A 13,012-nucleotide genomic window follows, 5' to 3' on the forward strand; every position below is an offset into this window, starting at 1 on the left:
TAAACGTGAAAGAGAGATTTATTATCACGTACAAAATTGTAATGAAAAGAAAAAAACTGTCTTAAATAAATAGTTGTGATTCGCTTAGAGTTCATATAGTCGTTATAATAAACTCAAAAACATACAGCATAATATATCAAGATTATCTGCTATGGCAAATAGGAGTATAAAATGTTATTATGACTAATATCAAAACATTAAGTTTTATAAACGCACGAGTAAATAATGCAAGACATCTAATAATGTAAAAAAATTCAAACTTATTTAGTTATAAATGACACAGATGGTAAATAGTGCTACACTTATGCTGTTTTGTAATTATTCATTTTTTGTCTTATTTAATTTTTGACACGAATGAAAAAAAATAAAATATAGTAAATTATTATTTAATTTTTAGAAGTCAGGTTTATTTCAAAAATGCTTTTATCATACATTGTCACATTATTTTCTATAAAAATAAATGGTTGTTTATTATTTTCCTTTATAAATCTACAATAATACTAAAATTAAAATATTATGACTAAAAGCTTTATTAAAAAAAACATTATCACCAAGTGATATGCTGAAAGGCATTTCGGCTCAGAATTGTTTTTTGTATACAATGATATAACTTTGAATTTAAATTTAAAAAAAAAACCTATAATAATAGAGTAATATAGACACAAATCACCCTTTTGAAACGTTAAAGTACAGCAGATCAGTACCTACTTTACGACTTACCTTCCTTTTTTAATGGGAATTTGAAATATATATGAAATTAAGTATCTATAACAAATGAAAAATATTGATTTTTTTAAACAATATTTGTAATATTTCTGTGAATACTACAATAACCACTGAGATTGTAACATGTTTTTTTTATAATAATTTTTTTTTTTTACTTATATAATTTCAAAATAGTTTTAGGGATTTTAATCTGTGTAGGACCTATGTAGTTGAATGTTTTTAGAAATTTTAACCTTAAGTAAATCAATAAAATCAGATATAATGATGGAAAAAACGGTGCATACTACTTCCCTCCAAAATTTTCATCACTAGATGAATTGCGTCCAGCAAAAAAAGATTCAATAAGAGTCATAGCTTATTTGCGTTCCGGTATACCTTATTTTATAACCTAATTGCGTCTCGAAAATATCTATATAATCAATATCAATATTCTAATACAAAAAACACATTGATGTTTATTTTAGTTTATAATATAAAAGTTTCATAACATCATAATACTCATAATCAACTGTATAGTCAGGGAACAGGGACACATGCAGATATACAAGAGCCGTTGAGTTTAAAAGCACCTTCACACCGAACACGTTATCACACGTCCCTCCGATATATACCTACTTAAATTAAACTAATAAACAATGATTTAAAAATATCATTGACTTAACACTTTTTTCGAACATCTAAAATAATTTATATATTAAATAAATTAAACACTGGATAAACTTTAATAATTACCAAACATTCATAAATATATTTTTTTTAAATACAATTCCTAATGGCTGAGTATAACGAATAAATATAGCACGAATGAGTGAACATTTTAACTTTAAATTATGTCTCATTCCATCTTATATATTTTCAGTACCTATTATACTTTTATATAGTCCCAAAAGTGTGACAGATTTCACAATTTAGTTATATTAATTGTTATATATTGAATTTTTAACATAGTGTGATTAATATTGTTGATAATAATTATCAGATAATTAGAAAAACCAATAAATATAAAGTATAAAATTATCCTTAACCAAAAATATTGGATAAATTATATTTTAAAATTAAAATAAAGAAAAAAGCATTTAAACGTTGAACAGTATTTTTTAAACATCCTTTTATAATACACAATATAATTATTTTCTGTGGACCAGTCTTTACTCAGGAAATACAATACATTATTTACATTAATATTTTCTATGAAGCTTACATTAAACCATTAAAATATAATTATACGTTTTTCATTAATATTTGTAATAACAATTTTAAAGAGTGATCAAATAACTTCAATCCAATCGTTACTATAACGTATAGAACATAATAATTACAAAACTGCATATCAGAACTACCTACATACTATTTTATAAGAAAATAACTATTGACGTTATACATTCACATCAAATAAATAAAAAACCCGTTCATTAGTATTTCTCTAATTAAATAATGAATAATGGTCATTATTTGAAAATTATAACACGAGTTATATTAATTGTTTTTTCTTAGTGCAAGTTAAATAGATTATTACTACGATTATTTTATACTTTAATATGTTTTATTATTTAAAATACACAACAAATTATAAAAAACAACAATAAAATAATATTCATTTCATAATTAAACTGGTAACAATAAATTATTTATTTATTTTAATGTGCAAAATAATTTCTGTGTGGATAACATTCTACTAGAAATATGAATTTTATGATAAAGAATTAATTAATTAGAACAATCATTTTTCATCTTTTTTGGAGAGTCCTTTAAAAACAGATCTTTTAAACATATTTATTACTCCGATATCAAGATTGTTAATAATGGAAAAGTCAGTTTCATAGTTAGAAATTTTTTTCTCGATATCTTTAAATAAAGTCATATAAAAGTTACCAAAGTTAAATTCAGATCCAAACCAAAGAGAAACATCTTTTGTGTGAATGTCTTGCAATGCATTATCATAAGTCACTTCGTATAGAAATTCGGCGTCAAATGCTTTTTTCCAATTTTCATATAGTGGCAGTAGTTTATCATCATTCATCATAATTTTCTCTATGATTTGTCCAATTTTAGTTTTAATATCATTGCAATATCCCACGATATGCATCAATAGATTTTCGTCATTGAGAACCTCATATTGGATTGTTTTCCAATAATTATGACAAATATTCAAGTTTTGTGTCATTAATTGTAATGAAAGTTCTCGAAAGGGGTTAAGTATTCTGTAGACACTATCGAAGTACAGTTTAGAGTAATTGAGTGACCAATCGTCATTTGAAATTATATTTACGCTATCCATATTTTTGTCGTCATCTGTAAAAGTAAAATGTAGATATGTAGAACCGTGTTCGAGTATTTTTTCCAAATTCGGTGCTGTTAAGAGCCAATTATTCGGAATGAAATGTTCATACCCCGTGTATGGTAAATGACCTATATGATTTTTATATAAGAGTTTGTGAAAAAGCTCAACATATTTGAAAGAATCATGACATAATTTAGTAGTAAACATGTTGTATGATGGACATTCAATCTGTTTGGTAATATCATTAGGATATTTAACTGTATCCTTCATGGTTTTATAAAATCCGACTTCTTCGATGTTGCATTTTTTTATTTCCTTATTCAACGAATTGATTATCTGCTGAAAAATATTGACAATTCTTTGAACTATAACATCCTTTTCGGTCGTGTTATTCATTCCAGAATATGTTTTTGATAAAACTTCATTTGCGGTGTTAGAAAATATTAATACTTGCCATAATACATAAGAAGGATCCATGTCGAGTGATTGCAATGTTTTCATTGCCTTTAGCCACAAGATACCGCTTTTTTCTAAAATATTAATTAGAGTTTTAACGTAGTATAGTTTGTCTACCTCTGTTTGGACTTTTTTTAAATAGCTACTGAAAGGTGAAAGTATTTTGTAAGCACCAGTAATGTAAGTGCATTCTATATGTGAATATACCACATTCATTATTTTCAACAAATCCTTTTTGCTTTCATCTTGTAATAATTTTGACTCCAGCTTATCATTATACAAAAATACGCTGTTGTATTTAAAAATTATCGGGTCTTTGTCGTTTTTCATTTGCAGTGGAATTGAAGCGTATGCTTCGACATTTATATACTTTACGATATTATTTCTTATTGTATTCGTGTCAGTAATTTTAATTCCTATTCCTTCATGAACAGTTAAATATAATACGCACATAAAAATATTCACTACGTAGTTAAACGAAAACATATTTATTTTTAACAATTACAAAAACTAGTTATCAAAATGTATAATACAATGTTTTAGAAACAAAATAAGATTTTTTTATATAGTATAGATTATCCGTAAAATATATATAAATTAAAAATAAACAGAAACAACAAATAAACAAGTAATAAATCAGTTATACTCATAAACACCATAAAACTATGCTTAACAAATATTTGAATTTGTTTGAATAGGGACATATTCAGAATATTATGTATATTCTATTTTATGAACTGATTATAATTTTTTTTTTTTATAATATTATTACGCAATTATTTTGACATTTATAATGTCATTGATTATACATAGAAATTAGAAATATAACATGAGTATAAACTATACATACACATATATATATATACATTACATATCTAACAAATGAAGATACTGAATTAAAATCTTTCACAAAAGTTTAAAGTGTTAAACATACAAAAGAGTTAAGATAGATTTGAGACTAATTCATGCATTAGCTTTTATGATGATAATTATCATTCATAACAAATAAAATACACATATAATCAACAGCCTCGAAAATTTTGTTTTAAGCAAAAGTCATGATAAGAATTTTTCAGTAATTAGACTAAACTGAATCTAAGTTATTTAAATCTTACAACAAAAATAAAAATGTAATGAAGTTTAGTAATATAATATACCTATTACAAGTAAAACTTGTAAAAATAAAATTGCTCTTTTTTCTAATTTATAATATGTTGCAATTAGTTGCTAATATTGGCCCAAGTCCATGGTTGGTAAGACATAATCAGTGGGTTACGTGATATTTGCTTCATGTTTTTAAAATGTTGATTTTGGCCAAGTAAGCGTAGGTAGGTTACAAATTTTTATATCATGTTGGTTGCAAACAATTTCAAAAAGATTGCTTAATACATTAGCTTCTGCTTCTACAGTGATATAGTCAGCGCGAAAAGATCATGAACATTTTACTATGGGTATTTATATATTCTATACATGCTTATTTTTGTTTTTTTTTTTTTAAATATTTTATAACCATTCCTTATAAAGTATTATTACAGTCCCTTGGCACAAATCATTAAATTAAACTCAATGAATAATATAATTATTTATTTGTTATATCATTATTTTTTTCGAATGGTATTTGTATTTCACTCAAATCGATATTAAAATCAATAAACTATAAGACGTATAAAAATAAAAATTAATAACAACATTATAAATTAATACATTTTGTCGCGTTATAAATCTTATAATTAAATAATAAAAAGGTATATACTATGTGGTTGTAAAAAGTGCAATAAAGACAAGATACTCGAACTTTTTTATTAATAAGTACCATCTTTATCGTACTGAATAAATTATTATTGATAGATTTTAATGTATAGCAATTGTTGTATTCTAATTTCTAGTCATAGTCTTATAGCCTATAGGTATAGAATAGAATATTTATAAATATATAAAATATACCACTGTAGCTTCTCGTAATAACAAAATTTTTACATTTTTTAAATTTTAAATTCTGAACGAAGTGAAGAATGTATTGAATATTGATTATACAATGATGTGTGTTATTTATTTTTTTGTTTTTGTGTTTGTGTACAGTCTAACTAGTCGAAATAATGCTTCAATATCAAACTTCGGGGGTGGTTTCCGATGGAAAAGTGAATATCCTTGGTACATTATAGAGGTCAAAAGTGAACATTCTCCAATAGTTTTCAAAACAATCGAGAAAAACAATAAAAAAGTAACGGAAAAACGGGAATTTTTACACAAAACCAGTTTTCGACCAAGTCGATTTTTTTATATGGTTGTAACTCAAAAACTAATCACTGTAAATACTTGAAATTTTCACCACATGTGTATGTTACCGTTATTATTGCATGGCTAAATTTTCAAAATATTTTGACTTTTTTGAGTTATTTATAGATTACAGAAATTTTCAATTTTTCTGAGAATTTTTTTTTTTGAAGTGTCGATAAAAAAATTTCGGATGGCAAAAAAAACTTGAAAATTTAATACAAGAATCCTTATGAATTGTTCATATTGTAGTTTAAAAAAATCAAAAATCGTTAGTCACAATTTTTTTTTATAAGCGTTTATACCTAGTTCAAATTTTTACGAAATATATTAAATTAATGTTGAAAAAGTTATTCTTATAGTGATTAAAAAATTATAAGAATAGATACATAGGCACAATTTTTTTATTAGCATTTAGAGTTCAAATATTGACGAAAATTCGTCAAAATCATGAATATTTGCAAATTATTTTGTAGGTATAATTAGTAAAAAATTTTGTATAAGTGGCTTAGAGTTGAAAATTTAGTAAAAGATTTTCCATAAGTTTAGCTTACATTAATTATAAAGAACTTAAATTTTGATGTATTTAGATCATTAAGACATAAACCACCCTTTTCACCAACCACTGAAAATTATATCTTAGGCTGATAAATTATCTTCGTTCAGAATCGTTTTTCGCATACAATAATACCTATCATTGGATTCAAATTTAACATTCCTATAATATATCCCGAATAGTGGATCCACACGGCGCCCAATGTACAGCAGAGCGGTACCTACATATTTTTTAATATTTATATTTAAGTAATTTATTTTACTAATATATTATATAGTAACCTAGTAACCTATAATTTGTATTTTAAAATAAATATCTTACAGTCTATTAAATTATCTTTCTCAAATAATTTATGTTTGTTTGTATGTTATGCGTCATATTTTTTTTTTATAACTGTTATGTTATATTTGTTGTTTTTGTTATGTTTTATAGTTTTGTGTCAATATGTCAATTTAAATTATTATTTATTTGCAATAGAATCGATTACAGTTAGTTACACTTATACTTATGACTATCACTTAGCTATTTTTAATTTTTAATTTTTTATGGGTCAACTTAATGATTATCATTATAGATAGTGAACGCATTAATTTTCTACATTTTTCTAACACACGTACAACATAATAATTTAGATATATTATATTACAAATAAATAAGTATTTATTGATCTATTGTAATAAATTTACAAAAAAAAAATGTACCTATATGCATTCAATGTTGTAGGTCAATTGTTTTTTACTTGTTCTTTATCAATACACGTAGTTGGAGATTTTGTAAAATATTTGGGAGGGTAGGCTTAAGTACCTATTTGGCAATAAATAGATCTGCAGCGACCTTTTTTTTTACTTTGGTGTAATGAAATAATAGTATGATGGCATGTAATACTAATATACGTATATATAATCGTATTATAGTACAATATGATCACGAAATATCCCATGTGGAGCGGGGGCCGAGAAATGCCGAGTCAACAAAATATAATATTAATGAGGCAACGGCAACGAGGAAAGCGAAGCAAGCTGACAGTCGTGGTGTGTTACGACTCAATACCAATCGATTTTAATATTCTTTTCTTGTTTTTATTTTATATTTTTGTTTTGAGTTAATAAATAATTTGTTCATTTTTGTAAAAGAGCTTATACTTCTAGAGAATGATTAATTCTTTAAATATTTTCTAAAGCGTTTTTAACGAGAAAAACACTTATAAAAATAGTAAGACACTATAATACTATTTTTCTGCCAGTACTCTTTATCGTGGTCAGTTTATTGAGAGTAAGCAACCTTAAAGCTATGTAGGATAAACCCTTGTGGAATCTTATAAATCTTGTCTTTGTGCAGTACTCGCGGTTATCGTGGTCACCAAAAATTGGTTGCGCAAACTCTTACTGCAGGTATAGATATTTACTTGTTTGACGGTTTGGGCATTGAAAGCCGAGATACCTATATTATATACGTCAGGCTTTGGCTTTGTTTTTTCCGATTATAAAAAAAGTACTGATAATATTTAATTTTGACCTCTCTATAAAGTACAAACTAGATCCAGTTTGCTATTCAAAACCGTTGAAAATCGAAGATTGTTTTGACTACTTACAATATACACTTACAAAAAAACATATATATTGCAAAATCAATACATTTATCACTCTGAATCCAATATTGTGCCTATAAACTTTTAATATTTTATAAACACAGATTCAAAAACAACTTATGTGAAATCCTATACAAAATGTTCAAGACTTTTGAATTTTGATACAGCGAATAATTTTTTTAAGTTATTAAAAAAGGTTTAATTAAAAATATTATGTATAAATACCTACCTCAAGAGTCAAAATATTTTGATAATTCTATCATATATAATAATTGATCATATAAACATTTGGTGAACATTTCAAAACAACAAAATAAGAAAATCGTTATTTTAGGCATGAATACCTAATTTTGTCAATTTTTTTTTATTTATTTATTTTGATACTACATATACAATCTATATCAGTAGACATAATAAACATAATATATTGCCATGCATAATAAAATACGAGATAAATAACATGAAAATAGAAAATATTTATCAATATTGTAACCATAGTTACCGAAAATAAAATAATAACCGGTATTTAAATACACGCCTATAATATCAGTATTATATGACTGAAAGAAGTTTCACTTCATCCCCACGTACTTGTTACACGCATGAATTTTTTTTTTTATAAAATAATTTTCAAATTTTGACTTCACAATTGCGATTACTTTGTTACTTTTTTGTGAAATTTAACTATGTAAGGAGTGATTTGTGATAATGCAAACGTCGATGTTTTTTTAAATGAAAATTAACATATTTTACGATTATAAATTATGAAGTAAACAATTTTTTGAAAATGATGATATAAAATCTAAATTAATTTTTCAGCAAGTAATTTGAAAGTTATTAAAATATAATGTATAATAAGGATAATATTTTAATACTTAAGTCCTTAAATGTTGTTATGTAGTAAAAATATAAGATATATGTAAATATATGTTATATTTAATCTAGTTGTTATTCAAATAAAACTGTTTTCACAAATTATAAAATGTTATAAGATTAATATTGTTACATTAATTATTATAATCTTCAAAGGATCGTATAGACTCTATATATATATCTTTAAAAAAAAATTGTCTGTAATACACAAAGTTAAGTAACTACAAAAACTACTAGTTAAAATTTTGATTTAGATTTATAAACATTTTCAAAAAAGTCATCTACTTAACAGTTTACAAGAAAAAAAGTACCTAATCTGATTCAAAAAAATTAATTGTTGATAATTAATATAAACTGTAACATTTTTCTATACTTCATCATTTAAAATATTATACTTAACTCAATAATATTTTACGAACAATTACAAAATACTAAAGAGGGCATATCCTGTTTAATATTAAGAGCAAGGGTGTTTGTCCCCTTCTTGTCCCGCACAGTTTACGACTATAGTTAAATAAAAACTTAATAAAATAAGTTAATTATAAAATGAACAAAAAATAATTTCATAATAATTTGTTTAACCGTAATACATGTAAGTAAAAATCATATTAAACCTTCAGTTGTAAACAATCAAAACCAGTTAAATAAAGAATATTCATATAATACCAAACAAATCAAATATTTGTATAAAATGGTTTTAAACATTCATATTGTTTATTATATAGCTTTATGTATTATTGTAAACATTATTTTTTGTATAGTTTATGTATATTATATTATATACATATATATATAATTGATTCACGGAAATTTCAGAGCATATAAAGTTATTTGATCCATTATTTAAATTTAGTGTAGTAACTAGTAGGTCTTGGTAACTAATTTTATTTGTGTTAAAAATTAATAAGTTTTCATATAACTTCGCAGTGAATATTTTAATATGTCTATATGACAGTAATAAGGAGTAGGATAATTGATTTAAGAAAAAAAAATTATAAATAATATTATAACACATATAAATGTGGAAACGTACCAATCAATTAAAAAGGCAATGAAAACTTACACAAACGCCGAGATTTCCAAAAATCGCTAACTACAATTATTATGCTGAAATGTTGTCGCAAGTATCAAAATTCGAATGCTAACGTGACTTACAAATATTAAGGAACATGATATTTTCACATATAGAATGCACTTATATTATTGGTGCTTACAAAGTACTTTCACATTTCGATGGCGTTTTAAATAAGCCATAAGATACAAGCGGCTATGGCGGACGCAGGTGGGGGGGGTCAAACCCTCTCAGAAATGAATGGATGATTAATTTCAAACATAGTTATTCTCACTTATGAACCTTCAAAAAATTCTAATTTGTTCGAAACCCTTCAAATTTTTTTCCTGCGTCCGCCCCTGACAAGCGGAGAATGATAAACTAAAATACCTTAAAACTCTAATTAATATTTTAGAAAAAGGCAATACTTTGTGACAAAAAGCAATGAGAACCTTAAAATTTTTTAACATAAGTCCTTCTTATGTATTATGGAAAGTATTAATATTCTCCAACACAGCAAATGAAGTATTATCGAAGACATATCCTGGAATGAATAAAACGACCGAAGAGGATGTTATAGTACAACGAATTATCAACAATTTTTTGCAAATAATCCAGCCATTGTACACAGTACACAGAAATGAAAGTTTTCAATAAAATTTAAATATGGAATTTCGATGGTGACACTGATACAACTATATATCCTGATGAAATTACAAAACCCATTAAAAGTCCATCGAATGACGCATACATATCAATTCTGAGCGATGACTACTTCAAATCTGTTACCATGTTCAACAAACTCTTATTTAAAAATAGTCAGAATTATAATTTACCCTATACAGGATATGAACGTTTTGAACCGAATTTGGAAGAATAACTTTTACAAAGTTCGAAGTGTCTGCGCTTCACTTGAACAGATGACGACAAAAAAATGGATGACGTAAATAGTATTTCAAATGAAGATTGGGCATTAAATTACTCTGAATCGTATTTTAATAATATTTACAGGGTACTTAGTCCCTTTCGAAAACAATCATTGAAATAGATGGCACAAAACTTATTTGTTATGATTATTGGAGATCACTTAATATTGAGGTATTCAGCGACGAACTTCTATTGGCACGTATTCTTGGACATTGTAATAGTATTAAAATCAAGGTTGGAAACATCATAGAGAAATTTATAATGAACAATGATAAACTAATGCCACTATATGAAAGTTGGAAAAACCTATTTGACACCGAATTTGAATATAAAATGACTTATGATAATGCACTCCGTGACATTAATAAGACACGAACAGTTCCTGATCTATATGAAATAAACATTGGTAATACGCTTGCATCATTTTTAAAAGAATTAAATAAACACATTCCTACGTTTTTGTGTGATCTAGCTGAAATTAGCAATGTTGATCAAAGTGTTTTTAACATGTTTAAAAAATCTATTTCAAAAAAATGTTCTATAAAATCTACGGGGATAGTATTGATTTTTGTTGTGATGATTCCTATTGTACTGTTCACAGTTTAGATTATATAATTCGAGATATCATAATTAAATAATAGTTATAATTATTATGTACACATATCATCATTAATAGAATAATGGAATAAAGTTTCTTATCTTATTTTATTATTCTGTATTCTAAAATAGTAATCATTATATTTTAATTTATTAGTAACAATAAATTGTGGTAAATAGAAAAATACCACATTACACTCCTTTATCAGAAATTTATAATTTGTTGATATTTCATTTTTATTTTTGTGTTCTACATAATATTTTCATCCGTAAATTGTTAATTAAATTTAGTTGATAAATAGTTGATATCAATTTTAAATTTTTATTTTTATTGTAAAAATTGTTTACTTTATGAAAAGCAAATGTATTGATACAACTAGATAAGATACAAAAAAATCTCATGTATACCTGTAATACCTATATTGAATAGCATTTTTAGTTTTTCAGTAGTATAAATAATTTTTCAAGCAATTGTTATAGTTATTTGGTTTTAAATGGTTTTATTTTTTTTAATTTACTTATATGTATTGACTTATAATTTCTGAAAGGAGGGATGAATGTATTCACTTTACATTGATGTATGTTGTCACAAGAAAATAAATAATTACCTACAATATTTATTGTTTGATTTAAATATTCAATAAAATTAGTTAAATTCTGTTTAAGTACAATATAAAGTCACTGGTGAATAAGAAAATTAATAAGATAGTAAGTACTACTTACTTATGATATGAGTGTAAAAGAAAAATTAAATGCTGAAAACTTTTTTTGTTAATGCAATTGATTCAAATACAGAATCATATGAAAATAACCCATAAGTAGCTGAAGTTACAAACAATGTAATTTTAGGATTATGAACTTATATAGTAGGTATTTTTATATTAATATTAATTTTAGATTAGGAATATTGTTAAAAACACCATCAGAAATCTATGAAAACAATAAAGTTATAAATGTACCTATATTATAAAATACATTAAAGATAAATTTGTGAAATGGCAAGATGTACAGATGGTTTTAGACTAAGTATAGCAATACCTAGTAGGCAGTAGCAAATGACTCAATAACAAACTACAGTTATAAGTTATACTCAGTAATAGTTAGAGATATTTGTCTATGTATAAAATTGCAGTTGTAAATAAATTAGTGGGGTAATTTTTATAATAATTGCAAAAACTTAGTATAATTTCTAGTTCAGCCATCATTTTTTTAATATTATATTTTTTAAAGTTACCTACCTTATTTTTTAATGTAAATGTATACGTGTCATATGTTGAAGGTTCATTATCTTGTGAAGCACAGATTGCACAGTATAATAGTATAAATGTATAATACATCCATATATTAAAGAAGGAAACAATACTAGTCCGTCTAAACCTAATAAAGAAAAACTTTACGATAAATATCACGACATAAAATATCATTAAAACCAAAGTTAGTTGATAAATAAATGAATTTCAGTTTCAATAGGTACCTATATTAGGTTAATTATTAATAATAAAATTATCACTGACCTATACTATAGGTACTTGGAGTACTTGAACCTTATAACAAATACTAGGTATCTAGATCTGGTCAATTTTCTCAAACAAACTTAGATATTTATATATATATAACCTTATTAAAACTAAAAAAAAAAAATGTTTTTTAATCTAATTGCAAAGGTACACAAACTGTTAAAAT

This window comes from Aphis gossypii, chromosome 3 (assembly GCF_020184175.1).
Source record: "Aphis gossypii isolate Hap1 chromosome 3, ASM2018417v2, whole genome shotgun sequence".
Classification (NCBI taxonomy): Eukaryota; Metazoa; Arthropoda; class Insecta; order Hemiptera; family Aphididae; genus Aphis; species Aphis gossypii.